The sequence below is a fragment of the Anguilla rostrata genome, chromosome 14, assembly GCF_018555375.3.
Source record: "Anguilla rostrata isolate EN2019 chromosome 14, ASM1855537v3, whole genome shotgun sequence".
Lineage (NCBI taxonomy): Eukaryota > Metazoa > Chordata > Actinopteri > Anguilliformes > Anguillidae > Anguilla > Anguilla rostrata.
The window spans coordinates 2,942,094-2,967,069 of record NC_057946.1 but is presented as its reverse complement, the minus strand read 5'-3'; the positions used below and the strand labels follow the sequence as shown (position 1 = coordinate 2,967,069).

Sequence of the window (24,976 nt, the reverse complement as noted above, 5' to 3'; positions counted from 1 at the left end):
GTGCAGAAGTGTAGCCTAATGCAATCAGGCGGACCGCAAAAGACTTTGCTGATGGATGTAATCATGCGGTGCGAAGCAATGCCAAGACAAAGAGGCCACGTGATCGGTTTTCTTCGGAATACTGAGGAGGATGGGAGCAGCGTATGATACTCCTGTGACTTTGATAAGCAGGAAAATGTCTGCTAAACAGATTTTTTATTTTTTATTTTTTTTTCATTTTTAACAGACATACAGTTTACACGTGTTTCCCAGGAGCGTGGCTGTGGTTAAGACGGAAATATTTCTTGACGCAAAATATTCACTGATCTATATAGGCTATATAAAGTTTAGCCGTTGATTAAACCGCATTTCAGTAGTCGTTTACATGACGTTGAAACAACGACTAGGCTATGATATAGCCATCTACTAAACTATACTTAGCCTACTTTTCAACAAAATTTACCAAAATTCTATTTTAGCCGTTGAAAGTCATCTAGGCGTCTATTATACGGGTTTTAAACTGAAAATCGCTTACTGGGATTGTATCGCAGAGAGGGGGGTGCGGGGGGCGCGGAGGGGTTAGTCTGTGACAGTGAGCCGGCTGTGTTTCGGATTCCACTTCACCTTAAAAGGCAGTTAAGTTCCACGACACGCGTATGAGCACAAACATAAAAATAGTTTTGCTCTTTCTAAAGAGTTCTTCATACTGAAGCTTCTCCGGCTCGGTGCAAGATTACAAATAGACCTATTTTAAGTTAAAACGTTCACATTTACTGGACACGTCTTTCTGACAAGATTTTCTCTGATTTTTATTTATTTATTTATTTTTACATTCTTTCTTTGTTGAACAATAGCCGTGTTTGACTTGAATGATATAAGTTAGTTTCCTCCTAGCATGTTGATGGTGAAATCTCAGGTGTGACGCTGCCTTGTGTAACCCTTAACTGCATAACTGCCTAAACATGCTAAAGTCCTTCACATTTTTTGTGCCAGCACAGCAAAGTGATGGTACTATGTAGAATGTTTTTGTAGTTGCTGTTTTATTGGACAATTGTTTTGATTTTGAAAGTAATATGTTAGGTCCACGATCCACGACATTCCTCCCAGTTCAGCTCCTATACAGCTCCCATGAAGTATATGTCCAAATCAAAACATCCATTTACACCTCCCCTGAATGCTTACTTATTAAAATCGTTAAATACCGATAAAGATAAACCATAACATTAAAATGCAATGGCTTTGGTTCAGATATGGGAACAAATAACGTTTTATGGGAGACAGGGTACAGTCAACTGCTTCTGACGTTCACTGTTCCACCATGGGAGGCGCTGTTCTCTTTCTCTCCGGCGTGGGATTGTGGCAATAGCGGTGGGAGTGTTTCCATCTGTCAGCTCTCCTCCTTTTGATAGCGACAGATTTCTCTCTATTCAACTTCTCTGAAAACGCCAGCAGCAGCCCTATTCTTTTCCTCCCCGTCTTCTGCAGCACTGGCTCGGTCGCCATCTTCTGCGATATAGCTTTAGGCAGCGCTGCCGCTTCTGTTTTAATAAGCTTGGTAAATTGCTGGTTGCATGCACACGTCTTTGCATTGGGAAATCAGCGCACGTCCGACAGAGATCTGCCCGGTTACACAGGTGAAACACCATTTTCCGCATTTGGTGGAAAGGATTGTATAAGGTAGCTTAGCTATCTGGACATCATCAGCTGGACGGGCCGGCAGCGGTAAGAATGCAGTTTTAATGCCTTTCCCCATCTTTTACAGATTGCTGAAACAAGAAAGTCGACTAACTAATAATGGCACTGATGGTTTAACTAGTTATGTTGGATATATTTGTCATAGCTAATGTGCGCTAAAATAGATGGTTAGCTTTTTAGCTAATGCTCTATGGGGGGCGGGGATGACTGAATCTCATTGTTAGCTCGCTAACGTTTGTGTCGGTGTGACTTACCAGTTCGCCGGCGGGTAAACAGTGATTGTACAGGTTGATCTGAGGTAATTTTCGCTAAAGTTAGCTAGTACCCTGTTGTGAATATACCGACGATTAGACCGTGACCTGGCCTACGTTATCCTCATCCAACTGGGTTGGTAACAAGAGTCAGTCCATTCATTCTGATGCCTGTCTTTTCCCAGTAGGATATGCTGTTGGCTATCGACTGTAGCTTAGCTGTCGGGTTACATAGCAATGGCCCCAGATCTAACGTTTGCTATCCATCTGATTTCAGTTTATTTATGGTCTTAGGTTTATGTAGGTAGCTTAACTATATATCCAGTTGCCAATAACATTACATTTATTTAGCTAATAATAAATAAAAAAAACATTAACTTTATTATTACATTTTTGATAACGTTAATGATGATACGTTCCTGATTACTGTTATATATTCGACTGCTAGTTAATGTTACGGCTGGCTGTCATTCATTGTTTCTAACGTATAAGTTCAATAATTTGTCCTGGTGAAATTATGACAGACGAAAGTGATTTGACTTTCCCCTTGCCTTTGCTGTGCATTAACTTTGTTATTTTGATTCGTGTTTACCAAATAGCTTCTTTCACTGGGTATTTTCCTAACGTGGCTTGACTGACATTAATAAGTTTTCCATTACGGGTTAGGTACTATGCTGTTCTTATTTTATGAATTAAGCGTTTTGCAATGTGACAGATTTGTATCACATTGAGAGAATTATGCGCATATTAGAGTTTTACCAATTGATTTGCGCCATGAAACTTGCATGACATCATTCAGCGCTACCTGCAACCAGTTACTTTACCCAACCACTTAGTCTAGCCTCAAAGTTGTTAATTCGTTTATTAATTGTGCTGCTTTAAGGAAATCAGTTTAGTGTACATTAACTGACATAATGTGACATGCAGGACTGGGTTGCACCTCAGGTTTCGAGGTTCTCGGACCTAATAGAAATGAATGAATGAATGAAACGGTTTAAAAATTCTGTCCTCTGTCCACTTGAACATCGGTCACGCAGCCTCTGCAGGAGCGCAACGTGCCCTGTGCAATATAATTACTCCCAACGGCGATCTATTCAGCTATATATCGATTGATCTATCTTTCTGTTTCTGTTTATCGTCTGTCTGTCATGTAACAGGTATCCGTATCGATTACAGTACATAATGCATCATCTTGAACACCATTGACACGTTACGTGTAGCCATTTGATGAAATGCGAATTTTACGAGTTTAAGAAAGAAAAACAAGAAGTGAACAATGCTTGCAGAGGAGACATTAGATTGCGCATTAATAACACGCGCAAATGAAACGTGAAAAGTTTGGGGTATACATGGAAAGGAAATTGGAAAAGAAACCTGTCTGTTAAAGGTAATGTAGGAGACTGCAGTTCAAATGTCGTAAGGCGGGTTCATTCTGTCATTCCAAATGCTCATAAGGGAAAGACTGAGTTTTAAAAAGGGAGGGATAGGTGGCAGGGTTCTGTTGAATGATCTTATTTAGGAAGACAAGCGGAAGTTTGCAAAGCTGTGATAGGTTGAAAATAAGGTGAAGCCTACATTGGTTCCTTCTGGTTAGAAATGAATATTGGAGGATGTAGGCTAGCCTATTTCCAGTTTTTGACCACGTCAAGAGAACATCCCGTTGTTGTAATGACAATACAGTGGCGTTGTGATGAGACCGTCTGTGGACTAGCATGGTTCTTGACCAGTGGTCTGTAAGTCAAAGTTAAGCATGGAATGGTATTGCACTCTTGAGAAAGATACTTAAAACTCCGGCCACATGAATGGGTTACATAACGTGTAGCCTACATTTTAGGAATAGTTGTTCACCCCGGAGTAAGGTGTCTACTTACCAGATAGACAGGGTAACATAATGACAGACTGGGTTTACTCCCTGCTTTGTCCATTGTCTGTAATGGGTCACTGAGTCACAGGGTATAGCCTAACTGTTGCCAGAGCAGCGCACCCATCCACATGCAGCACACTCATGCACCTGCAGCACACCCGTGCATGCACCCATGCACATGCAGCACACTTGTGCAGTGCATCCATACACATGCAGCACACCCGTGCAGTACACCCATGCACATGCAGCACACTTGTGCACATGCAGCACAGCCATGCACATGCAGAACACTCATGCACATGCAGCACACTTGTGCACATGCAGCACACCCATGCACATGCTGCACACTTGTGCAGTGCACTCATGCACATGCAGCACACTTGTGCACATGCAGGGCACCCATCCACATGCAGAACACTCGTGCACATGCTGCACACCCATGCACATGCATCACACTCGTGCTGCACACCCATGCACAGGCAGTACACCTGTGACCTCACAGAAACTCTTGAAGGGATCGGAGAGCAGCCTGCATGGAAAGCAGCGGTTCATTTGCAGATTCTGAATTTCGTCATTCATGCAAAGGCATAGCTCCTGGGCTGCATCAGCTGGGAGAAGGTGCTCACTCTCTAAGTTTAGAGGCAGCAGTTTGAAATGCTCAGTTGCACCTGTAAGTGGTTGCTCCTTCCCACGAAACACATCAGATTGTAATGTTTGACCAGAGTTCTTCTTTGAAGAACAGACTATTTCATCACTTTCCCTTGTGTCTCTCTGTCCAGTCCTCTAAATGGTGAAGCTGTAGTTTTTTACAGGCCAGAATCAAAAGCAAAATGTCCTGGTTTTTCACTAATGGAAATGAATGGTGTTGATTTAGCTGGCCTTTCATTATCAGGCACTGTGATGAAGCCAATATTAAACACATAGCCTGGAGCTGAGTCAAGTGGAATGCCACTCAGTCCAGACCTATATTCATTCAGTGAAAGGCTTTTCATTATTGATATTGTCATATCCGTAATGAGGCATTTATTTGTGCTGGTTGTATAAACCTGACTCACTGAGCAATTTGTTTTGTGAGTGTAGCAGAAGTCTTTTGAAACCTGTCTGTCAGAGGATCTAGTGCAGGGCTGCCCAACCCTGCTCCTGGAGATCTACCGCCCTGTATGTTTTCCCTCCAACCCTAACAAGGCACACCTCATTCAGCAAATAGAGATATCTTACTGAGCTGCTAATTAGTGGAATCAGGTGTACCAAATGAGGGTTGAAGTGAAAACCTGTGGGACGGTAGATCTCCAGGAACAGGGTTGGGCAGCCCTGATCTCAGCCCTCAGTTCTATGGGCGCTAGGAGTCGTTATTAAATTTTCCGCCACACAATAGGATAGCCGCCGGCTCCTGTCGCTGCTCTGAGAAGCTGTCCCTGTGGGGATCATTCCTGAGGAACGCGCCACTGCTGGTGCCGCGTGGCGGTGTCGTTGGGGTTTGATTGATCTTACCCCCGATCTGTTTCTGGTTTCAGTCCTCTGGTGGTTTTCAGGAAGCTCTGATATCCTGTCAGGAATTGGCACTGAACCCCGAGTCAGCTGTCCACACTCTTCCTCTCTGAGTCTTTCAGCCTGGGCAGGACTAGTTCAGATCTCAGGTCTCACATTGATGGATGTTGGCTTCCATTTTTATGCCCTATTTTTCCTGGACCTACTCACCATCTGCACGTTTGCTAAAAGGTGGATCAGCACTGACCTTTGAACCTCTGATGTTGTTGGTCCAGAGCATTGACCATAACCCTACACAGCTCCCTTTCTTCGTGCAGATTCTCATCGGTGGTTATTGATGTGTGAGCTGACTCACGTTTTGAGTCAGCGTGTGGTCAGCACCCTGTTCTGACAGATGTTCCAAGGGAACTGGCTTTTGAATAGCAACCATGTTTTTTTTTTTCTCCAACTGAACATCGATTGTAAAAAAATTGATGGTAGAAACAAAGATGGGACAAAAGTCATGGTAGAAGCAACAATGGTTAAAAAAAGTTCTGTCCCACCATAACACCTGTCACAACCAGCCAGTGATTCCATGCCCACAGTTTGAGCCCTGCTGAGCTGCACTGTCTAGTTTCTTTATTGATTGTTTGTCTCATTCTTGCCTAAGAAGAGTCGAGCCAGATTTGCCGGAAAAACGCTGGCCACAGAGTGGACACAGGTCAGTCTGCTTTGAGTCCACAGAGGTCAGCCTCAGCTGTAGGATACACCTATTAGGTGGAGGAATAGAGAACAAGTGAGGTCTGCTTTGAGTCCACAGAGGTCAGCCTCAGCTGTAGTGTAGACCTATCAGGTGGAGGAATAGAGATCAGGTGGGTCTGCTTCGAGTCCACAGAGGTCAGCCTCAGCTGTAGTGTAGACCTATCAGGTGGAGGATCAGGGAAGGGGGGGCGGGCAGTGCAGTGTGGGTAATGGGTTTCAATCCCAGTTTCCACCTTCCGGTTTTGACACGTTTGTCACGTGCCAGAAAGGAGCCAAACAGAGTTCCTTATTCGGCTTCTGCTCACAGGATCCTGAAGGCCAGGGTTTGCCGTGACTGCGGTCTGGCCACAGTAACGGCCTGTTTAATTTAGTGGTTAGCGGTCATCCCGCCTCCAGCAAGCTTACTCGCGGCTCTGTGGGTATGTATGGAAATGGCGCTCCTTTCTGGTTGTTCGTTTGCGTCGACCTCACGCTCCGCAATCGCTGTGGATGTGCATCTTTGTGTCCATCATGTTGTCTGTTGACCATAAACAGTCTGGGACGTTCCTTTTTTTTTTGTTGCCTCCGGAGTGAGGAGGTTTGGCTTCGTTCTCAAAATCACTGCTTTTAATTTGTCTCACGCAACCGTTCCCATCGCATTTCTCGTTAGTAAGAGATCTCATCCATTGAACCTTCATTATGTCCGACAACTTTATTAGCGGATATTGGCATTCACAATGGGCCTCAGCCAAAAAGAAGAGCTTTTCGCTGTCTCAGTGTGTACCTAGCTTTGCTAACATAGCGCAAGAACAGCATCACGGACTGGTGCAGTGCATTGTCTCCCTGTGCGGACAGAGTGTTGTGATTTAGCTCATCTCAGAAGCCTAAAGGCGAAACTAAGGGGAAACGTGCTTGAGTCAGTCGATCATTTAGGATGAGCTTCGGCAGGTTTATCTTTCTGCAGCTAGCGCATGATGCTCTGCACAAAGTGGTGTGTACTCTGAGTGCGATAGCTCAGAGTAAACATGTCTGGCAGTCGAGGTTGCCGGGTTCACCTGGATGTGAGGTCTGAGCAGACACTCCTAACCTCTACTGCTTGCGAATGAGAGCATATTGTAAGGCTTGGATAAGCGCTAAGTCATGTCTTACGTCGGTGTGACTCTGAGCAGGTCAGCTGAATCTTGCACTCACACTACACAGAGAACATCAGGCCTGCTCTCCTCCTCTTCATTTAGTCCCTGGATGAGACTCATCTCCCAGGCAGGCGGTCTGCTGGGCTGGAATTTGCCAGCTCTGTCCTATAGATGTGGTCTTAACCCAACCGGCCTTTTTTTGGGAGGGCTTCCGAACCCTCGGACAAATCCGGCGTGACCCCGCCTTAAACTCCTTGGAGGGGTCTGCCAGTTAAAGCACTCGGAGTAATTGGATTGCGTGTCAGAATTCTTCTGCTGTTTTAACCCTCGCCCCTCCTCCCTAACCCCCCCCCCCCCCCCCCCAGGAAAAATTCCTCCCAAGTACAACAGACCAGGCGAGTCGCCCCACGTTGCCAAGTGACCAGAGGATCCTCATTGTTTCAGCTGTGCTGGAGTCGCACCTCGGAGAGAGAGAAAGGTCAAAGGTCATCCCTGCTGGCTGTGTGTCACATGCCTCGAGTGGCTAGTTTTATAAAGAAACCCCTTGTGCCTGTGCACAGCGTCCGAATCCCCTGCCCGTTTTTGCTCTGAGCGATCATGAGGTTGAACCCTGAGTACCGTCGGTGCAATAATGGTGGATTTTGCTTGTTCTGTGCAGCTCCTGGGATCCAGGAAAGTCCAGCGCTTCACCCTTTCTCCATTCACTTAAGATGCAACAGTGCACTTTTAAAGCCCCAACGTGTCCATGTGGAAAAAGACGCAGCAACATTGTTGGGTTGCCTTGTGTTGCTATCCTCGTGTCCACACACTTTCTGCTCTTTTCAGCGTTCTCCATAGATCATGATTATGCAATTGCCTCTGTTTGCGGAGTGCTGCACTCTCTCCCAAAACCCCGGTTTACCTGCAGACAATACACCTGTGATGAGCTTGATGGGTTCCTTTGTGTTTCTGCACCGAAGTGTGCTTTAGACCCCCTTAAGGTGTGAGGTTACAAATACGTGATTGATTTTTGTTGGCTGGGCAGGTGTCAGTAGTTAAAGGTAGCTAAAGGTAGGTAGAAAGGTAGACAATGTAGAGAACCTCTCGGAGCAAATAGACTGACTGGTTGGGCAGGTATAGCCAGCAGTATTATAAACTGGCTGATAAAATAGAAAGTCCAGGGTATGAAATGTGTATTATTATGCAGATCAGGAGGGGTTGAGGCATTTTGGCATCCAGGTTACATCATAGCTCGGGTTTGAACCAGGAGAGAGCCAGACCTGAATTAGCCTGTGATCTCATGGTGGGTGGGGGGTGGGGGGGGGGGGGGGGGTAGGGGAAGAAACGCCAGGGAAGGGAACAGAAACGCAAATTTAAAAGCAACAAGATAATTACAGTGTTTGTGTAGTTTCGAGCAAGTGTTGCACAAGTGCAGGTCTAGGGGGACTGTAATATGACCTCTGCAAGCTTTCTTTAGTCATTTTTTGGCTGCTATTTACTTGGCGTTCATGTGGTATATTCGACTAATCCCCTCCTGGGGGTTATTTTTGAATATTTGTATTTCTAAAGACATTTTAAAAATTACATACAACTAGCCTACATCGTATTCATTTTCAAGCTATTGTACAGCTAGATATGCCAATCCATCCGGGACGATAACGCATCGGCGATTTTTTTCTTCCCCTCCTCATTTGTCCTATGTGCCCCTTTTGAATTGATCTAGTAATGGGGTCCTGGGCTCTGATCCAGCTCATTTGTCCTGAAAGACCTTCTCGGCCCAACTTTCCTTATCGGGAGCTGATGCTGGGAAGAAAATCCCAGAATGCTTAGCGCTGGGTTCTAATCGCGGTTGTGTGTAATGGTTCATGGTCATCGTCACATGGGCTGCTGTACCCCTAGATTCCGCCCTGCCCCCGTCATTTGGAAACGCCAGTTCTGTGTACTTCTGTTAGCTTGCTCTGTTTTAAAACCTCGGCCTTGTATACATATTGTACCTTTCAACGAAAAGCAGAATGTTTGTAGGAAGGTTGGCAGGGTGCTCTCTAACCCTCTAATCTAATCTAGCATCCATGTGTTTCCTTTTAGGAGATGGTCTTGTGTTTAAGACCCCTTTCTCTCTTGTATGAAAATGCTAACGGTCAGGGATTCGCGTCTTGGCGCTCGTCTTGGAAGTTTTGGAATTTCATTCCAGACTCGATTTAGGCTATGCAGACAGATGCACATGGCACGTCATACCTGCGGATTAGTTCATGTGACAGCACAACCATTTTTTTAAATTTTTTTTTTAATCCGGACTTCGTTCAAGGGGATTCTCAGATTATAGGGTACATTTAGCACATGTACTGAACGTAACTTTAGCAAATTTGTTTCGTCCATAGGAATGTAATTCATCCTCAGTGCATTCAGCCTTATGAATGCACTGTCCCACATTGTGCAATTTACAGAGTGTGCTCTTTTTACGTAATGCTCTTTGCCTAACTGTATCTTGTTAGCTTTAAGAGATTAAATGTTCAGGACAATGCGGGTTACCTTAGCCCGGGAACAAAAGAGCTGGGCCACGCCCTGCATTCAGGCAGCAGGTATACCTGGCTGCTTAAACATTGCACCACATGGGGGGGGGGGGGGGTTCCCGCTCGGTGACATCCTGGACTGGGCCGTTTGGGTTCGCGTCCTCGCTGTCTCTGCCGGACCGAGCTTCAACTCGACCGCGCTCTGGGTGAGATGTATGCATCTGGAGACCGACTGAAAGGAAGGGAAGTTTGGGACGACAAACAGAGGGGTGGTGGCAAATGGTAAATAGACTGCATTTATACAGCGCGTTTGCCTGCAGCCGCTGCACAAAACGTTTTACAGTGAATGCCTCTCATTCAGCCATTCACCCATTGACACTCACCCTCCCATTCACCCATTCACACACACACACACCAACGGCGAAAGGCAGCCCTGCCTGTCATACACACACTCACACACACTCTCATTCACTCATTCACACACACACTCACACACCCTCTCATTCACTCATTCACACACACCCACACTCACACACACCAATGGCAAAAGGCAGCCATGCAAGGCACCAGCTCATCAGCAGGAGTGATTAGGGGTTAGGTGTCCTGATCAAGGACGCCCCCACGCACCAAAGGCCGGGGATCGAATAGACAACGCTCCGGTTGCCAGACTACACTGCAGATCCTCCCAAATCTGCTCTCCCACATTCATCTACCTGCCTCGAAAATACACATGCTGAAAGTCTCCCAGGAGAGTAGTTTTTCCAGTATATTTTCAGCTCAAAGTACATTACAGAGATGACAAGGAAAGAGCTGTCGTGACAAAAATAGAGTGTGCGACAAAACGGAACGAGGACAGCATAAGACGTTAAAAGCGTTGAAGCGTGATGACAGACACAGTTGAAAATGAAGTCAAAGTAAATCATTTAGGCCTGTCTTAGTGAAACTAAAAAAAGACGAGCCGTTGGTAAGACTCAGAGCTGCTGGGTTTTACTGAGCGTTGGACTGTTGGGTCTGTCGCTGGTAAGGCTCAGAGCGCTGTTACTGGCTGGCTGTTTAGCTGTGCGGTATCAGGCTGTTTTTGGGCTGTCGCTGTGTTGTAAGGCTCAGAGCTGCTGGTTTTACTGAGCGTTAGGCTGTTTGGTCTGTCTCTGGTAAGACTCAGAGCTGCTGGGTTTTACTGAGCGTTAGGCTGTTTGGTCTGTCGCTGGTAAGACTCAGAGCTGCTGGGTTTTACTGAGCGTTAGGCTGTTTGGTCTGTCGCTGGTAAGGCTCAGAGCTGCTGGGTTTTACTGAGCGTTAGGCTGTTTGGTCTGTCGCTGCAGTGAGACTCTGGAGCAAGCTGCTGGGTTTTACTGAGCGTTAGGCTGTTTGGTCTGTCGCTGGTAAGACTCAGAGCTGCGGGTTTACTGAGGTTGGACTGTTGGCTGTCGTGGTTAAAGGGTCGAGCTGCTGGTTTACTGAGCGTTGCTGTTGTCTGTCGCTGGTAAGGCTCAGAGCTGCTGGGTTTTACTGAGCGTTAGGCTGTTTGGTCTGTCGCTGGTAAGAGCTCAGAGCTTGCTGGGCTTTTACTCGAGCGCTGTTTAGGCGTTCTGGGTCTGTCGCTGGTAAGGCTCAGAGCTGCTGGGTTTTACTGAGCGTTAGACTGTTTGGTCTGTCGCTGGTAAGGCTCAGAGCTGCTGGGTTTTACTGAGCGTTAGACTGTTTGGTCTGTCGCTGGTAAGGCTCAGAGCTGCTGGGTTTTACTGAGCGTTAGGCTGTTTGGTCTGTCACTGGTAAGGCGGGGTCTGTAAGCCTGCAGATCAGACGGTGCCTCTCTCCCTTCTTTTTCGTCAGGCATGCTGGTCCTCCGCTTTCAATTAGAATGACATTAATTGCGAATGCAACTAAAAACCACTAGCCTATTTACAAAACGAGCTCCTGGTCCATTACTGTCCATCCAGCTAAATGAATAGCAATGAAGGGATGAGAAATCCATCAGTTTTGAATTCAGTTCAAATCTGGCATTTATTTATTTAAAAATTTTTTTTTTTTTTCAGAAACAAGGAACTGTATGAATAAACAATCCTGAGTTATAAATTATAAGAGCAGAACCAACCTTGATCTGAGGCCTTGCTTTCATTATTTGTTCTTAGTTAAAAAAAAAAAAACAAAAAAAAAAACTAAATTAATTCAGCTCTGCACCTTTAAGACCATGAAGAAGACGTTGATAAATCTGATGTAACCGTAAGCTCTGTAGCTGCTAATTTTTCTTTTGCTGACAATTTGAGGTAGTAAGATACGCGACATCATAATATCATGTTACCCTGGTATCGTGATGGTGCTCAGTGCAGCTGATCCATTGTGTGTGTGTGTGTGTGTGTGTGTGCGCGTGTCCTGGGGATGTCTTGCTCTCCGGACAGTGGGACTCTTTATGAAGGAACAGATAGTGGCTCACTGACTTGTGAGAGAGTCGTGACTCAGTCCCCTGGTCAGAATGAAATGTTTTCATGGGGACAGTGCTCGCTGGCCTATTGAAACGGCTTCTGAATGGAATTTGATGTGCTGCGGTCAGAGTAATCCCTTTGTTAATGCAAAATATTTGCTTTGTGTACATCCCCCCCCCCCCCCCCCCAAAAAAAAGAGCCTTCATTTCAGAGTTGAAAAGGTTAAATCCACCCGGAGGCTAATGATAGTGTTGAATAGCACATCTCAACAATATCCCATTGAGGATGAAACATGGGAGAGGAATTTATTATTATTATTATTTTTGCTCTAAGGGCTGGTCTGGCATGGCTTATAGGATCTCCTTTCATGTTTAAGTCTAGTCCTCCTCAGCTGTCTGAAAGCCTGCGAACCTCAGCAGTTGCTGGGGTGTGTACATATCACTGCCACTGTTGCTTTTAGTTTATTTGGAGGATGACACAGAGCTGTACTGTGTGGATTCCTTATCCAGCAGGTTTGGGGATGGAGGGGGCGTGTGGGGCATTGACAGACCTGTTGCTGGGGTTTTGTGTGTGGTAGGGTGGGGGAGGGACACTGACAGACCTGTGGCTGGGGTTTTGGGGGTGGGGGGGGGGGCACTGACAGACCTGTGGCTGGGGTTTGGGGGTGGGGGGGGGGGGGGATGAGACGTGCTGGGGTTTTGGGGTGGGGGTGGGGGCACTGACAGACTTATGGCTGGGGTTTTGTATGGGGGGGGGGGGGGGGGGGGACTGACAGACCTGTGGCTGGGGTTTTGTGTGTGGGGGGGCGGGGGGACAGGAGCGCCGTGGCGTTTTGCCGCCCACTCGGGCGGTTGCTCACGGGGGGGCTGTTCCCAGCTGATCTGCTGATTCAGCCTCTTTCCCGTCTTCAAAGGCAGACCTTCATTAAGTTAAGAATGCGTCGCCGTGGAAACCGGTCAGCACAGATGATTGGGTGCGTCACTCTCGGTCGGGCCGGCTGTAGGGAGGACCTCCATTACTGCCAGGTATCTGCGAATAAGGCCTGAGCTTTGTTGCGATGGACCGTGTCCCAAAATGGAGGTCCTTCACAAGCGTTTTTTTTCCCCACAATTTGCCCGTAATTGTTTCAAATGTATGTCCCTGTTGATGCAGTGGGACTGAGGGTTCAGCCAAGGGCGGCTTTTGTGAGACTGTACCCCTCTGGACTTGCGTGGTTACACATCAGGAAGGACTGGTTTGCAGATGAATCTGAGTCGTAGTTTCAGTGTGCGAAGGGATTTGCTCTGAAAGAAATGTTTTCCCCGAGGGCACGAGATGAATCACCTCACAATACCTCAGGATGAGAACAAGGGCACAGCGCTCTGTCAGAAAACCACAGTCATTATTGCTCCAGTGTTCCCCACTGCAGAGTCCAGGCTCTCTGCAACCAACGTGCAAAATTCTGGTTCTTCCGGAACATTCCCTCCAGGTAATCATACCTCGCTCCAGCGGCCTGCTGATCATGCGATGGCCAGGTGTGGGTGCTCAGTTGAGAATGAAAGCAACGCTGAACAGTGCTGTTCTTGCAGGACGCTGAAACTCAAAGACGGACTCCTGTGCTCGATGGAGGATTAAACTGATGTGAGACGTTTTAACGTGTGCATGACAGACCTGGGTCAAATACGGATTTGTTTTGGATTCAAATACTTTTCTACCCTTTACTGATCTTGGCTGGTGTATTGGAACCAATGAAATATTCTCAAAACAAATGCAAACCCCACCTTCTATTGGCAGGCTCAGTTGCCCCAGGCAAGATCAATAGAGCACAGAACAGTAGTTGAATCCAAAAGAAATATGTATTTGACCCAGGTCTGGTGCCAGAAGGCAAGCTTTCAGATCAGGAACTCAGCATGACAAGCAGCTTGACAGCACTTGAGAAAATATTGCAATGTGAAGGACTGCATGAATAGGTGTGCCCTGGGAAATTTCAATGATGTGGTTGCTCACAGTGGTATCAAATGTAATGTGGTGTTGTGTGGAGATAGCCAGGGGATCCCTTGGGGTGAAATGGCTCAGTGTTTTGTCTGTCAGTTGCCAGTACCCATTTTTTTGGGTAGTTGCCCAGAATTTTTTTAAGAACTGTGATAAGTGGTAGGGCACCATTATCCAAACCCAGATGCCATTACACAAACTCCCACGATAGAATCATTGGGGGGGGGTATATTTTATTTCCACTGAGGCTATCTTTGGTTTTCTGATATGGTTTGTGGTAAACTTGTTTCAGATGTTGAAATTACTTTCTTCCACCAGTGATTCGGTTAGTAGGAGGCAAGACAAGATTGTTGTCTCTCAAGATTGTTGCTTGTTCAGTGAAATTCCACAGAGGCCAGTGTCAGTTTCAGCAGGACATTCTGTTGGACCTGCATGTTTCAGATCTCACTTGGTCTTTCTATGCTATGGTTTACTTTACCCAGTGCCACGCATAAATGCAATTTATTTGAGCTCACAGTATACAACACGTAACACCTAAGGAAATTACTTTGAGAGAGTTTAGTAAAACTTCGCAAATCTGCAGTAGACTTGTCTGGAGCAGAACACTGTCCGCAAAAAGCAGATTTACACTGTTACATTACATTACATTACAGGCATTTAGCAGACGCTCTTATCCAGAGCGACTTACACAACTTTTTTACATAGCATTTTACATTGTATCCATTTATACAGCTGGATATATACTGAAGCAATGCAGGTTAAGCACCTTGCTCAAGGGTACAACGGCAGTGTCCTTACCTGGGAATCGAACCTGCGACCTTTCGGTTACAAGCCCAGTTCCTTACCCACTGTGCTACACTCCGTCCTGTCAACTAATGCAGATTGTTTGCTTCCTGGCATCCTTTTATTGAAAATTAGAATTGTATAATTCTTCCGATTTCTATACCTCCAGATTTTTAAAAAAGTCAAATGTCAACAAAAGTTAGGCCTAAATAAATTATTTCTTGACAATTCTGGGGGAATTGTCCAGTCTCCCAGGTTACTGGACCTTAATGTGAAGGTGGATTATGGAAGAGTCCACCATGGCAGAGTATAGCCTGGCTGCGTGGCTTCAGAGGCTAATTGATCCGGTTTGAAGAGGTGACTCAACATCATAATTGGATGCAAGAGGGCAAGAGGAAAGATTAGTGTGTCGTGTCACGGTTCTTACGAGGACTCAAGGACGAGTTTCCATTCAGCAGACGCAACGCTTTGCTTCTAATAAGTGCCGTTGCTCCTGAGTGGTGGTGCTCAACGGCCGGTGTTGCTTCTTGGACCTCGTGATACTGAGCGGACGGGGTGATGAGATGTTTCGAAAGCACACTGTGTGCTTGAGGGAATTCGTTTTCCAACCACGTGTAGCAAGGTCCTTTTTGCCCACCCAAACGGACATAACCGTGAGATTCTAGAGTGCCTTTGACCGCAGGTGTTCTCCCATGTGAAGTGGGCCTTACGTAAGACTCTGCCACTCCGCTGATAGGATGGAAGCAGAGAAAGCTCCGACGGGGGGATCAGCCACAATGGACCACTGCTGCTCTTGCACGAGTATGTGATGATGTAATGACCGGTAATGTAATTGACGGTCACGAGGAAGTTTCTGAAGACACGTTTGTGGCAGGGGCGTATCGCAGAGACGAACCAAACGGACAACCGTTCAGGTGCGGTGCTAAACCTTTCTGTTGAGGCTTTTCCAAACCTGTATTAATGTCCCTTCCCTAGTCATGTTGGGAAACGGGCATAAATCAAATCTGCCTCCATTTTAAATAGTAAGTAAAATATGAGCGTGTTTATGGGCCGTTCATTTGAACAGAGTCAAACAGGTTTGTGAAACAGAATGGTTAATGCAAGCATCCCCTTTCTTTTGACTGGAATCTCTTTTCTGTGGCTGAACTTGGCACTGAAATTTGCTTTTGGGTTGACTGACCGCACAATGCCTTAAAAATCATTTTGGTATGTTTTATTTAATAAATGTTTGTTGAATTATTTATTTTTACCTCGGTGACTGGTTTCTGCATGCATGGGAAAGCCACAACATTTCATCGCAGGCGGAGAAGGAGAACCGTCGGTGTTAATTCACATTTCAAATGCAAAAGCTCCATTACATGAAACACCTTGCAGTACTGCCCAATGTCTAAACCTGGAAATAATTATTTGAAGCATACAAGAAGGCATTCTTGTCTATGGCATAATAGGGTGCATCCTAACTTCACAAATGCTAATATTATCACCAATGGAAAAAGTTCTTTGTAGTGTAGGATACATGGAACTTTGGTTTCCATGACTCCCCTAAGCCATAACCCTGTGAAGAGTAGGATTTTTGGAATGTGTTTTTTTTCCTTCCCAAAACTCTAAGCCGGTGTTCTAGAACTCCACTGCTTGCAGTCGGCAGCAGTGATTGTTACATTCAGCTGAGAACATTCGGATCACATCTTACACCTTAAAGGGTTAATCTTGAGGAATAACACACCTGTGGAAATTATCTTGGATTTGTGTACGTTAGGAGGTGGTGAAGGGGGACTAATTGGGGGCAAAAGAAGTCTGTTTGCGTTCAGCATCTGAATGTCCCGGTCGGAGCATCTGAGTGCTGACTTTGGAATTCCTTGCGTATCCCGTTGTTCCGGGGAATTCCCTCTTGCTGGGGGATTCCCTCTTGCGAGGGTCACGCCCACAGTGGGAGGTGTGACTGGGGGTGTGGATTTTGGGGGTGGAGTAGCATTATTTAACATGGAGTAGCCCCTCTGTCCCTCTGGTGCATGGGGCATGGGGTCCTCTTTTATTATCCAGTAACATGCCTCTGATCCGCAGGAGCTGAAATTGAAGGCTGGTCACTGGGTTAATTATTCTTGCCTGCAAACGTAACCCATGGAGGTTTGAGTTAATGTGGGGAAATGCATAACCTCAGGTAATGCAGCCGGCTAGGTCACAGAAATGAAATATATTTTGACTGCATTTACTACACGGTGGTGAAGTCATCTTGCCTCCGCTGCTATTGCTTACCATCAAGAATCCACAATCGAGATAAGTTCGTAACTTTAATTTGCCAGCCACGACAATGTAAAACTCAGTCGTTTATCAATTAAGCCAAATAAAACACTAGCTGTGTTAAATGTGTACCCCTTAGATGTATTACTGTTTGTATGGAGGAAAAAAAAATCTATCTTTTGGTAAATGCTGAAAATTGATTATTCCAAATAAATAGCCTGCGTTGCATTCATGCCAGTGCTAGGAACACACGAAGCCCTGCAATAAAAACACAAGTAAAAAAAATGTAAGCAAAAGGTTAAGAGTGTAATTCTATATAAAACAGTTAATAAAAAGCTGTTTCCTTTTGTGCAGGAGACAAATGTACCCTCAAATGATAGTGACAGTGCACACACTGAAAATAAAGAGCTGATTTTGAGCTTGCCTGCAGGATATCACAAAAAGGAGTGTTTGAGAAAGTCCTGTTCGGAGAAAGGTTATTAAATACTAGTGCCGCATTGATTCCGTGTACAGACTTCGGAACTGTTTTTATCACTCGTCGTCTTCAGGCTGCCCTTACCTGAAAAGTGGCCACTTTTCAGTTCTCTGTTTTTGTGGTATAGCCCATAAACATTATCATTATTATTTTGTTCTGTTGTACGTCAGACACAGCAAAGCGCATCCCCTGATAATAACTCATTTTTGAAGAAAAATAAATGTCAGAAAGACATTACGTTACATTTATTTGGCAGACGCTTTTATCCAGAGCAACGTTCAATGAGTGCATACCAACGGTCATTGAAACAACTTCAAAACACAGGTCCAGTAAGGCACAATACTCATTTTGTAACAGTTAGGCTATTCATAGCCAGGAACACAGTAAGCATTACTCTCTGACCTAACCTATGCTAAGTCAAACTAGGACCCTGAAAGACCCTTATAGCTCTAGGCTCTGGTACGTACACAGTGCGGTTTGTTTTTCCGAGGGGCCGTTGGAAACTGAGTGCCCGACCTCGGCGGAGAGCGGAATCCGGCCACGCGGATCCCGTGATCCCGCCGGGTATGAAAGCCAGCCTTGTTTTTTTTTTTTTAAATGGCCGCTGGGAGACACGCCGGGTCATTGCAGCGCTCGTCCTCACACAGGAGCTCCCTGGAAATGGCCTCCGTGTTCTTTCACGCTTTTGTACTGATTTAAACCGCCCCCCCCCAACGGCCATCCGCGTCTTCTGCACGCCTCCTGCTGGACGGGGGACCGTCACCTGGAGTTCATCCAGGCAGAAACCAAAGTTAATTCACTTGAGTCCTCACCCGTGCAAGGCCTCTTGCTAAGAAGTAAGAAGACTATAGGGGTAACAGTCGGGCAACCCTAGGAACTCAACACCACTCCTTCTTTTACATACTGGCTGTAAGAGCAGATTCTGTCCATACAACCTCTGAACCTCCTCTTTCTCACCACCAGACCCTGGTCTCCTCTGCCTGACCACCAGACCCTGGTCTCCTCTGCCTGACCACCAGACCCTGGTTCTCTCAGGCCTGGACCGTCTTGCTCTTTGCTCGTCTCCCTGTCCATGTGACTAAGCCCCTGCATGTAAGCATGACAGTGCGGCCGAGCTGCTCGTCTGCAGGGTTCCCCAACGTCCTCGTGGCTGATCCCTCTTCCTCTCGCAGTGCTCACATCGTTTAAAGCCGTAATGCTGGCTTACAGGGCAGGGAGTGGAACAGCTCCTCCGTACCTCCACTCCGTCCCCAAACCCTGCTCCCTGGCCAGGTCTCTTCGCTCCGTGACCTCGAGGTGACTGGCTCTCCCCTCCCTGGTCACGTCTCCTGGGCGTGATGTTTGCCTGTACTGGCCCCACAGTTGTCAGGACAACAGAATCGTTGTCCATCTTCAGACGCAAACACTAACCCTAACCCTAACCCTGGTCTGTTGAGTTTGTGTATCCTGGCATGGGTATTAGCCAAGATACTGTTTGTTTCCAGCATACAGGCATTGGACAATAAGATGGAATGAGCTAAATGAGGAACACAAATATATGCAAACTGGCGCTTCCACACACACGTGGTTCCTGATTTATTTAAGAAAAAACATCCCAGCATGCACAGGGTTTTGTGCAAAAATGCTTGGGAGGCCTGCTTGCATGTAATTGTGACCAGCATGGCTTTGAGATGAATCCTCAGTGTCTGTGAACAAGGGCTGGTTGTTGGGGCATATTTTGCAGGAGCTTCAGTGACTAAGACTGCTGAACTTGCTGATGTTTCACAAAGAACAGTATGCAAAGTGAGGTCAGCCTGGGATTCTGAGAGACATCATTAACTGCATATTTGCATTCCTGAGAGTAACACTGAACATACACCGCAAATGTTTCTCGCTCTGGATAAGAGCGTCTGCCAACTGATTGTAATTGTAAATAGTGTGTCCTGAATTTCCTTCACCTGAAAAAAACTTGGATGTGAGAGCTCGCTCGATAGCAAGCGTCTGGCAGTGCTGCCCCAAGTCTGGCCCGACCGTTGTATTAATTTAGAGCTGCAGACTGGTGCTTAATGTGCACAGCGTGAATACTGTAGTTCAGGGGGAACCCTGTTCCTGGAGATCTGCCATCCTGTATGTTTTAATTTCAACCCTAACTGACTTGACCAATTAGCAGCCCAACAAGATCTCTAGGTGTTGAATGAAGTGCGCTTTGTTAGGGTTGAGCTGCTTTCTTCCAGGATGACGATGCCCCCTGTAAATTGAATTGTATTGATCTTTATTTTGAACATGTGACACGCAAGACGTGCAAAACAAAACAAGAATACCCATTAGAATAAACGGAAAACCCACACAGCAAGTTCAGGAAGTAAATATTGCTTGTGCAAAGTGGAGTTGGAGGAAGTAAACTCTTTTCTGCAGAGCACGTGCAACCACTCAATGATTTGATGATGATGAGCTTGATAATGATGTTATCCATGTGCCGTGGTCTTCTCAGTCACCAGACCTGAACCATATTATGCATTCATGGGAAATTCTGGAACGTTTGGAATTTTTGGGGGAGTTTTGGAATGCTTTCCAGCTCTCATCATCACGGGTTGAGTTTGATTGACTGTCTGGTTCCACGTCCCTCCTGCAGAAACGTTTGCCGCAGTGGATGTCAGCTGATCTGGCAGCGCATGCTGGCCCTTAGACCCTGTTTAGGTGACCTTTATATTAGTTTCCCCCTTTTTTGGCCACTATCTGCGTGTTCACAAGAATGGACTGAGACTCGAAAGGTGGATCCTGGAGGTGACTGACCGACAGTCGCCATGGATGCCTTTCTTTCTCCTCCCTCCCTGAGTACTGCAGGTGTGCTTCACCTTCTTCACCAGTAGAGGCTATGATGCCCGTCACCCCGTGACTGTGGGGGGCTCTTCCTCTACTGCAGTCTCTCTTGAGCCTTTCCCTCCACCTGTCCTGGAGACCCTTTTTTTGCCTAACGCCCTCTGAAGTTCAGCCGAAAGGCCCGGCGCACTCGGTGGTGGCCGCCGCCGCGTCGATAATTAACCTCGCCCGCCAAACGGGCTTTTTTTCGCGGCCAGGGAAACGCCCGCGCCTCACGGCAAAAAGGGCGGCGCCCGCATCGCTCGCCGTTCCGCCAAGCATTCCGCAAGCCGCTCGAACAAAGCGGGCCGCTGTTGTTCCAGCGAGGCGTCGGGGGGGGGGGAATTTCGTGCGCCGTGTGTACACGACCTTTGACCTTTGGCCCTTGCGTAAAGGCGTGAAGTCGGCACCTCGGGCGGAGAGAGAGAGAGGACGGGACGGGGGGGATTGGGGGGGCGGATTTCTTAGTTTCGCCCCGCGGCGGTGCGGAAAAAGCGCTTCCGTATACCGCGAAACGTTCGCGTGCGGAGAGCTTGGTACATGGTGTTCCTCGTTAATCCGAGGGGGGGGTGGGGGTAGGGAGGTGGGTTTACTGACGTTTCTCAGCCGCCCTGCTCATCACCTCTCGTAAACCAGCGAGGGGGGAAGGGGAGGGGGGCGTCTGCTGTTATGCAGAGGAATTAAATCTGTCCACGTTTTCACAAACAGCTTGGGGGGGTGTGTGTGTGGGGGGGTGCAGGGTAGTCGAGGGGTAGGAGTTTGTTGATGTGGAGACGGATTCATTTGGATTACTCCCAGAATTAAAAAGGCCCAGATGTTCCGTCACCCCACCCCCCGCACACACACAGTCAATGTAATGAAGCATTACTGGGATGGGGGGAAGGGGGTGGGGGGGGGGGCTAGGAGGGTCCGATGGTTGCTTCTCTTTTTTTTGGCACGAAAGGCAAATGCGGCACTAAGGGGGGTGGGGGGGGGCGGGGTGGTATTGAGGCAGCAGATGCGGGTGGCTGTTGGAATGCCCTTGTTTATGTGCGTGTTTGAGCCGTACTGCACTGCTGCATCGCACCCCTGTTAATCCAATGACTGTACACATTCACAGTACGGACTAATCCGTCCGCTTCCTCCACCCCCCTACCCCCACCCCCTCCCATCTCCCTGTTCCACTGCCGTCCCGAACCAAACCGCGATCAACAGACCACAGACCATGCTCCCCCCGCCCCCCACAGAGTGAGGGAACACACAGGGGGGATTCTGCTCTTTCTGGATCTTATTTTTAGACCGCATACTTTCAGCAGGAATTCTTTAAGCGTCATTGGCGATTCCGTCCAGATCCGCCCATCCGAGCGAGAGCCACACGCGAGAGAGAGAGAGAGAGAGAGAGAGAGAGAGAGAGAGAGAGGCCTCCTGGTCTTCCGTGTCTTGCACGGTCTTTTCGGAAAACCGGTCTCGGTGGAAACGAGGCCCTGCGGTGATCTCCCTGTTTTGTTTCATACGGAGCGTGTCGGAATGCCGGAGATGAGGGACGTCCGAGGTGTGTCTGTCCTCCTCGGCCTTTATTTGCTCTCCGAGGCCTTCCTCTGGCCTACAGAAGGCCTCGGTGCGCTAATGACCATGTCGGTCACCGAGCAACCAATCTACACCCTGAGCCGACCGGAGGAGGATGGGTTCCCCCCCTTGAGCCTGGTTCCTTCCCAGGTTTCTTCCCATCTGCCACGGGGAGTTTTTTCCTTGCCACTGTTTCTTTAGGCTTGCTCCTGTGGGGGTTTAGGCCAGGGTTGTCTGTGAAGTGTATTGTGACAATTGCTGTGAAATATGCTATACAAATAAAATTTGATTGATTGATTGATTGATTAATTGATTAATGTGGTCCGATCGTTCAGGAGCTGAGGAGCATCGCTGACTTCTGAGGTTCAGGTGCAGCGGCCGCTCCGCTGGGTCGCACATCCCATAATACCTCCTGTTATGTAAGAGCGATTTGAAGAAAGGTCTTGTGAAAGATTACCGCATAGATTACGTGTGGCCATATGGCCGCTTTAAGCTCTCGAGAGCATCTGACCCGTAGAACTCGCCGTGTCGACCGGCGAGACCTCCGGCAGAATGCGGCCCGGCAGGTACGGGACGCGAAAGAGGCACGAATATTCACGCCCAGCTCGCAGAGACGGGAAGATAAGCCATTCTTTAGTAAAAAAAATTCTCTGGTAGAAAAGCAGAAGTGCGTTATCTCCCGCTGAATGTCGTAGGTGCGATATGACTGTGGACTTTCGATAGAAGTTATTATATATGAGACGCTGTGGGGACCGACAAGGAAGTTATGTGCAGTTCAGTGCACCGCAAGTTCACGTGCAGTTGTGCACTGTTGAGGACAAAAAAGAAGGATGTTCATTTAGGTGAAATAAAAAAAGAATTTAATAGTGGAAATCCAACTTGAAATACTACTGGTATTTCCAAGTCCATTTATACCGTTTAATAATTCCAGTCGTGCAGATGAATCGTTAGACCTTGAGTGAGTGCTCGACTTCTGTTGGTGATAGTGAAATTAAACGCTTGTCTCGCGGTTCCTGTTCTGAGTCATTGTCATGTCGCAGATGAGGAATTTCCAGCTTCCAGTCACGTTATTATACCGCAGCCAGACCGGCTCGAGGCTCGCTGTGTGTGTTTCTCAGCGTTAAAATCACACTTTCATATCAACGGGGCCTTGCGTTCGCCTTCACAAATCATGTTTCGCACAAGAGTTCTGCTGTTGATCCTGACCGCACAGTGCAGCAGATGCACAGAAGAATGATTCATCGTCCGTCCTGTGGAGTTCTGCAGCTGCAGGCTCCTGCTGAAAGGCCTGCCCCACCATCAGAGCCTGACTCCAGCTACTGTACGAGGCCCCCAGGGGCTCCTCTGTCGCAAAAAGAACGTGTGGAATACTTTTTTTTCGGTGTGGTGTTGGCAAACGCATCCAGTGTTTTGGCTGCAATCATGGAACATAAGAGATATGATCCGTGTTGAATTCTCACTGTGAGTCGTACCCCAGTCCAAGCTGTTTTTTTTTTTTTTGTTCAAAGCACCGCGTTTGCCACAACTACACACAGTGTTACATTTGCGTTACTTCCGACGTCGTTGAAGTTTACCCGACACCCGTGTTCAGTGGGCCTGTTTGAAGTTGTGGTTTTGTAACACCGGGTTCACCAAACACAGAAGCTAAGCTTTTCTGTGGATTCTTTCTCTGCTGTCGTAAATGTGCCCTGGCTATTTTTGAAGGGATACGAATCCGAAAGGGAGTGTGTGCCTCTAGTGGCGGGAGTTATGAACTGCAGCCTGCCGCTCTTTTTTAGTCAATGTAGATTCTGTGTCTGCGGCATATCAGGACTTGACTGTGTTCTGGCCCACAATGCACCGGTGTTCCTCTGTGCACTCAGGAGTAAGAGTGGGGGGGTGCGCCTATTGTGAGATCTTGTGTCCTGGGACCCCCCCCCCCGCCTCCCTCTTTGCCACAGTGTTGCCGAGGGGCCGGTCAGGCGAATGCTGCCGTGGCAACGTGGTCTGGGAGGGAGGAATGAGAGCCACCCTCCAAAAACAGGGCGGGTGATTGTCCCGTTTAGTGCTCTGGCAAATGAGTCTGGCAAGCAGCAAGGAGAGAAGCTCCTCAGTCCTGCAGGATTTATGCCTCCAGCTCTGTCAGCCCTCTGTGTTCTTAATGATTATCAGTACGAAACGTCTTCTCGTGTTGGATTCACCCCAGCTGGAGACGGTCTGACGGATATATTCCTAATTTTTCTACCGTTATCACGCTGGAGCCACGAGAGGATGACATCACAGAGAGGGGAGTAAATCTGCTGCCTGTTTGCCCTGGCAGCGTATTATCAAGGGCTTAGAGTGATTTTTTTGGGATTTCGGGAAAAGGATTAGCCTTTGTTTTTCTTTCCAAAATCGGGTTTTTAAACATTTAATTTTTACAGGATTGCAAGCATTGCTTCCTGTCATTTTTAGCAGGAACAGCCTGTTTTAGGGGAAATCTGATTTTAAGCCAATTGCGTTGGGAGAGGGCGGAGCTTACGTAACCCTGCATGTGACGGACAGGGCCGTCGTCCCGCCGACCCGGGGGGGCGGTGCGGCCGCCTTTTTGGCGGGCTGCGAAGCGTCGGCCGCGTCGGGGGAAGCGGTGGCGTGAATGGCGCTCGCCCGGTGACCTGTGACTGAGCGGGAGACAAAGACGTCCCGGGGTGAGGGCTCCTCGGAGTGAAAGAGAGAAGAGAGGGGGAGAGGAGAGAGAGAGGGAGGGAGAGAGAGAGAGAGAGGGGGCGAGAGGGAGGGAGAGAGGAGGGAGAGAAGAGAGAGAGGGGGAGAGAAGAGAGAGAGAGAGAGGAGGGAGGCGAGAGGGAAGGAGAGAGAGATTGAGGGGGGGAAGAGAGAGGGGGAGTGAGGGGGGGAAGAGAGAGGGGGAGTGAGGGAGGGAGAGAGGGAGGGAGAGAAGAGAGAGGGGGCGAGAGAGGGAGAGAGAGACGGAGCGAGAGAGAGAGAGGAGGGAGGGAGGGAGAGAAGAGAAGAGAGAGGGGGCGAGAGAGAGAGAGAGTGGCACAGCCTCCGCTCCACGCCGTCCGGCCGCTCTCTAGCCGCGAGGGAAACCCGGCGCTCTCTCAG

General features: G+C 47.7%; 1 protein-coding gene across 1 annotated transcript in view; it reads left to right on the top strand.

The window, feature by feature from the left end:
- The first annotated feature begins 846 nt into the window (after positions 1-846).
- Positions 847-24,976, top strand: part of cdc42se2 (CDC42 small effector 2) — a 45,680-nt gene continuing 21,550 nt past the window's right edge. Inside the window, exon 1 of the mRNA XM_064307963.1 lies at positions 847-1,701. The gene's annotated coding sequence lies outside the window, so the exon portion shown is untranslated. The remainder of the gene's footprint in view (positions 1,702-24,976) is intronic.